At 52.6% G+C, this 6390-nt stretch overlaps 1 long non-coding RNA gene across 1 annotated transcript; it reads right to left on the reverse strand.

Moving 5' to 3' along the window:
* Positions 1 to 680: 680 nt before the first annotated feature.
* Positions 681 to 2613, reverse strand: LOC119533151. Its single transcript, XR_005216598.1, has 3 exons — positions 2562 to 2613; positions 2036 to 2165; positions 681 to 1164 (listed from the first exon to the last, which is right to left on the reverse strand). It is a non-coding gene; the product is annotated as an uncharacterized LOC119533151 (long non-coding RNA).
* Between the last annotated feature and the right edge of the window lie 3777 nt (positions 2614 to 6390).

The following is a 6390-nucleotide window of genomic DNA, read 5'->3' on the forward strand; positions in this document are numbered from 1 at the left end:
CAGACTTCCCCCCACTCTGGGCTTCCACAGCCCCCATCCTGCCCCAGGCTCAAACTGTTTGCCTCCAACTGGGCTCTCAGCGTTTGCTTGCCTCCCCACCTTCCTTCTCGGCCTCCTCGACTCACATCTGCTTTCAGTTTGATTACCTGGGGGCCTTTGCCCCTCCTCAAGGCCTAGTGTGAGTTGACCTCTAGCCCCAGACACCACGGGTCTGGCACCACCTGCCCCCACCCGCCTTTGTGGAGCGTAGGGTGGGTGGTGGGTGTGACCAACCAGGAGGATCCGAAATAGCTCCCTCAGCCTGCCCTGCAGCCTCCTTGCCCGCCACCTCTGCCGTCCATCACTGCCCACTCTGGACTCTCAATGGAAACCCAAAAGAAACTTGCAGAATGCGTGTCAACCAAGTGCATTTTACAGATGGGTCACTGAGGACCAAAGCCAGAGGACACCTTTCCCAGGGCGTCGTGGCGAGTGAGTTATCTCGGCTGGGCCCAGATGCACATCTCCCAGCCTTAGCCGGCCAGGGCTGCTATGAAAAAACCCTGCACCCACGTTGGCTTGAACAACTGGCATTTATTGTCTCACGGTGTGGGAGGCTAGAGTCCAAAATCAAGAACAACAGGCCATGCTTCCTCCGGGAGCCTGGAGGACACCGGCACTGGCTTGAAGCGGTCCCGGGGTGCTTGGCTTGCATTTCGGCCATCAGGCTCCTGGGCCTCCTCCCGTGGCTTTCTCCCACTCCTGCATCAGAATTTCCTCTGCCCTGTGAGGTCTCCCGTCACGTGGATGGAGGCCACCCTGGTTCAGTTTGGCCTCATCTACAGGGATCTTCAAGCATTCTGCTCACAAACGAGTCCACACCTTAACTAAACGTAATGGCTTCAAGTGGGTTCACACCCACAGGATCACCAATTAAGACTTAAGCCTTTTGCAGGGGACATGACTGGATCCCCAACACCCTCCCTGCCCAGCTCCCAGCTCCTGGACCAGCTCCCGAGCCCAGATCCAGAGGAGGACAGATGCGGCTGGGAAGAAACTACTGGTGAAGCTGCACCTGCCGAGTGCCCGAGATGCTGAAAGTTGCTTTTCGTATCATTTCACTCAATTGGCTCACGATTCCATGGGATGAGCAATTCAGCCAGGGTCTTCAGAGAGAGTGGAAATCTGGGGTCACAGAGGTGAAAAAAGCCCCCGCCAGCCATGAGCAGCCAGGGGCAGAGCCCGGGTCTTGCCTCAGGAGCACCCGGTCCCAGCACCGGTGCTGCCCCGCAGCCCCCCGCAGGCGGAGGCAGCTGGGACCTCAAGGCAGCCCGTCCCCCACTTCCCGGGCCCCCGTCCCCCCAGATCCTGGAGGCCACCTCCAGAGAGCATGTGAGCTGGGCTCGTGCCGAGAAAAGCAGGAGGCGAGAAAGCAACAAACGCACCACACAAAGCCTCAGACACCAAGAAAGAGGAAAGGGAGAGAAAAGAAAGAAGGGAACGCGGCAACAACGGAGGCACTGGAAAATAAAAGCCGAAAACAAAGGCCTCTAATATTACTAGTTAAAAACCAATTTCACTGTAAACTTTAATTCATCTACTAAATGTCAAGCACCATTGGCTGGAGCCGCCGTTTCTATACCTCTCCTTGTTATTAATACATACTTAGCGGCAGTGGAAATTAGAAGCCCTGTAATAATACCCTTCCCACAGCACTTTAGATGAAAATTTCTGTTTGAAATCTAAGGAGAATTCTATTCCACTGCAACACATTACATAAAAGGCAAATGCTGGGGGAGAAGGCCCTCGTTTCTGCCCCCAGTGGCAGAAGCCTCTGGAACGTGGCTGTGTTGGGTCAGAGATAAAGGGACTTATGGATCTAGGCGGCTGGGGTGTGAAAACTGTGGGATTCTGCTAAAACTCAGAGGCCACCTCTCGGCCTCCACCGAGCTTGGTCCATCCTCCCCGGAGCAGCCAGAGGGTGCCTGGGGACCCCCACCCCACTAGCAGGTGGGCCAAGAAACCTGCCCAGGCCCTCACCCCCTCCCCAGGTCACCTTGCTGATGGGAGAACAGGCACCAGGCTTGGAAGCACGGAGGGTGAAAAATAAAGTCCGCTCTTTGACCAGAACTCGTCTTCTTCTTGCAAGTCTGGGGTGTCTGTCGCCTGAGGTGGGTTCTCATTTCCTTTGGAGACAGTGAAGGAAAATAGCATTGTGAAGTCCAAAATGCTTCACTGTGTCTGCTGGAGCCTCCGTTACCTCTCGCCAAGTCCCCACCCCAGCTCCCTGGGGCTGCCAGCCTGCTGACCCTCCTCTCCCCCCGAGTCAGGCTCGGCTGACGTAGCTTTCTGGAGCCCAGATCTGACCATGTGGCACCCCCACACCTCCCCAGTCAAGCTCCTTAGCTGAGAGCCCAGGACCCTCCCAGTGCTGGCCCACGCTGACTTCTCCTGACTCGTGTGTCAGTCCCAATGTCCCCTGACCTCCAGGCTCCAGTCAGAGAGTGACCCCCCATTCCCGCAGTGTGTCCACTCTCTCATCCCTCGGGCCTTCGCACACACTGCCTCTTGGAACCACTTACCTGCTTCCTTGCCAGGCTGACTCCTGCTTCATCCTCCAGTGAGCCCCTCCGGCCAATCTGCCCACCCCACGCTGACTCCGTGCCCCCCACCATCTCTGGGGTAACCTCTGCCTGGTGCTGCCTGGTCTAAGCCTGTCCCTCCACAAACCCGGCAGGTCCTTAGGGCAGGGGGACCTGGGTCCAAGCCATCTCCGTGTTGCCAGCACCTGGCACAGGGCCTGACACAGAGTCGGAGTCCAAAAGGTGCTGAGCCAGAGCCCCAGTCTCTCGGCCTGAGCGGTGCATGGTTAATGCAGGGGAGTGATGACTTTGTAATGAGTCAACATGGCCAGGCTGAACTACATTTCCCAGGATTCCTCTCCCTGGATGTTTCCAGTTAGTAGGTCACAAGAGACGTCTTCAGGTGAGATATGGAGGGTGGTGGAAGCGGCAGCCACTTTTGCATTCTCATGCTCAGAAGTTTGGGGCAGCACTTCTGGAGCTCACACATGCTGTCTACCTGGCAGCTCACCTTGGATGGGGCAGCAGCCGGGCCTGCAACTGGCTCCTGGATCCTCTTTTGGCTCTTCCAACACCTGGGCCAGGTGCGTGTTTAGCTCTGTGATGAAGGGCATGGGCTTCATCACACAAGCCACCCGGATGGGCATCGTCAAGGCTGGACCCATGTCCCAGGCCGTCCTCATAGGTTCCCTCTTGTGATTTCCAGCCACATCCTGATCTCCCCATTTCCCATTTGGCATCCCTCTTCCCTTCCCAACTACCTGCCCTGCAGACTTCAAGGTCCACCGCAACATGCGGAGACCACAGATTTATGAAAATTTTTAACTAGCTCTCACAATTGCACAAGGTCATATCCCTGCAACAATCCCTTTATACATATATACCTTCTAGTGGTTCTGTGTCTCTGATACAAGAAGATAGGCCTCCAACTGGCTAAGCACATAGACCTAAACAGGGTAAGTGCACAGAGTCTGAAGATGCCAAAGCATCATGGCGGGAAGTCACAGCAAGGGGACAAGGTCTGAGTTCAGCCTTGAAGAGCAGGACCATCAGACAGAGGCTGTGGGAGGAGCCTCAGGAGGGGATTGGTGGTCCCACAAAGCCCACTGGGAGCCGGCCCCACCATGTGGGAGGAATTCCACCCAAGGTCTCCAGCTCCTGCTTCCAGGCCTGGGGTGATACAACCCAGCCCCTGGCTGCTCGGCCTTCACCATCATCAGAGAATGAAGATCAGTCATGGAAGAAAAAGCTCTGAGCCAAACAAAGACTAAGAGGGTTGGGTGTTGGCAATTTGGGTTGAGAAGAAGGCTGAGTCCTGGGTGGTTCATGGGGAATGCGTTTGGGTGATCTGAGAGCAGAGTGGAGAACCCAGGGAGATGACCAGCCAACAGCATCCCCCATCACCCAGCAGGGCTGCCCAGGAACCATGGCATGGCCACATCTGTGTTACAGCCTGAGATGGCCACAAACAGTGTCCGTGACCTGGAAAAGGCTTCTCAGCCTCCCAGAAGGCCTGACGGTGGCTGGGAAAGGACCACCCTGAGAAGGCGAGGGACATGCCTGGGAGCCCCGTAGGAATGAGGAGGACAAGCAGTAAACATGGGTGAACAAAACCCTCTGACATCTTCAACCTCCTTAGAACGTGGCCTCAGCTCCAGGGAGAGGGGTGGCCCTGAATTGACTGGGTTAAGTTTCCGTCCTTTGGAATTAAGTTTGCTCACAAAACATTCAAGGAGGTCCCTGACACCACTGAGCTCATGGCCTAAGATTTGCAGAGACAGATCTCCAAGTTCATATTTCAAAATGACCCCATGTGTTCGCCGACATCAGAAACGTGGCCGCCCCTGGAGTGGCCAACATCCGCGGTGGAAAGATTTCCAGCAGCAGTGGAAAAAGTCAGAGTAAGAATTAAAACTAAGCAGCAAAGGCAATTGGAAACAGCAGGGGAATTTGCTGTTAAACTTGGTTTCAAGCACAACCCATCCATAATTACTCATTTTGAAAGTGTCACGATTCTCCTGCCAAAATTATGGCATTCCTTCACTTGTTAAACCCCTTTCACACCACTCCTTCTCTGCTCTGCAAAAAGGGATTTCACTCAAAAAAGAAATTAGAAAAATAATTGATGTAATAACCATAACCTTGAAAATACTTCTGCCAGAATTTAAGAGCAGAAGGGAAAGGAGGCCCAAAATAAAGGCATCTCTCTGGAAATCAGAACCCTAAATTAGTTTTAAGCACTAGATGCACCCACTTCTCCACCAGCTCCCTGAAGGTGATCGTGAGTGATCTCTGCTCCTGTGACAAAGGAGGAAGGACCCGGGGCTGCTTCAGAATGTGGGGTACCTGTTCCTCAGATGCCACAGCCAGCAAGGAAGGGCCAACTTGTCCTGCCTCCTGTTTTTGCAGGTGGGGAAACTGAGGCTCACAGATATACCAGCTCTCCTTCCAGACACATAGTAGGATTGCACATCCCCACCTCCTTTGGTGTTTAGGAGGGACCACATAACTTGCTTCGGCCATTGAAACAGGAGTGGAAGTGAAGTGCATCACTTCTGGGTGGAAGCTTGAAGAGCCACTGTGCAATTGACCACCTTCCCTTCGGCTGCCTCTGTGGCCACGGAGGCCCTAGCTGAAGCAAATCTCCATCAACCTGGGTCTCCAGTAATGACAAACAGAACCCTTCTGCTGACCAGGGTTAGCCATGGAGCAAGAGCAAAAATTAAGCTTTGGTTGTTTTCAAGCTACCAAATGTGGGGTTTGTTTGTTACTGTGGCATAACCTACCCCACACTGACAGATACACATTTTTGTGGTGGTGGTTGATGGTTTGTCACTGTCTTTTTCTTGGCTACTCTGTATAGTATTGCTTTGCCTAGCATATAGTTAGTGCTCAGAAGATGTTTTTTAATTGAATGAATGAATGAAGATTCAATGGAGACTAAGTCCAAAAGCAAGATGATGTAAATTGATATTTCCCCCAAATTAGAGCAATAAATCTGGTACATGTGCAGGTCATGACAGCCTGTGCTCTAAGAATGAAGGATGACCATGGCACATAGACTTTTATTTCTAACTAAAATCCCCACCAAAATGAGTCTTAGTTATTGCCTTTTTAAGGCCACAAAGTCCAGAGCGCTTGGCGAGCTGCTCACAAACCAGCAGCCAGTCTGACGGCGGAGCCAGAGCTGATCCCCCACCTGGCCGGAGCCCCAGGGAGCAGCCTACGCCCTCCGGGTTCACCTGCCCCTCTCTGTCAAACTTGCACAGGCAAAAAGCTCAAAGATGAAGTGTGCAAACACATGGCAAATAGCACCCTAGTGTCAGCTTCACAAGATTTTTTGGGAAATGTATGTGAGAACCCACAAGGCAGGCAGCCTGTAGGGTCAAAAGAGAGCTGAACTGGTATCAGAAGACCTGCCTTCAAATCCTGGCATTCACAGCCCCTTGCTTCATCTCGTTCTTGTGTCTCCATTTCCCCAAACTGGTATGGCAGACAGGCTGAATAAAATCATCCCCAGGATCCCTTCCTGCTCTGAGGTTCTGCAATTCCTGGGAACATGCTTCTGGCCGACGCAGGAAAGAAAGTCAAACCCTTTTAAGAAAATCACTAAAGCCCTAAAACGACGTTTAAGCCTTTGGGATGCCTAAAAGAAAGGCATTTGCTAAATCCCCTCTATTATTTCCAAAGGATATTTTCTATTATTATTATTTACCAAAGGAATTTCTGGACAGAGTTTAAGTACCCCAGAGCCCACAAAATAATCATCTCTTCACAACCCAACAAAAGGATCTGCATATTCTTGGCTGATGGCTTTTTCTTTGAAACA

The sequence above is a fragment of the Choloepus didactylus genome, chromosome 4, assembly GCF_015220235.1.
Source record: "Choloepus didactylus isolate mChoDid1 chromosome 4, mChoDid1.pri, whole genome shotgun sequence".
Taxonomy (NCBI): domain Eukaryota; kingdom Metazoa; phylum Chordata; class Mammalia; order Pilosa; family Megalonychidae; genus Choloepus; species Choloepus didactylus.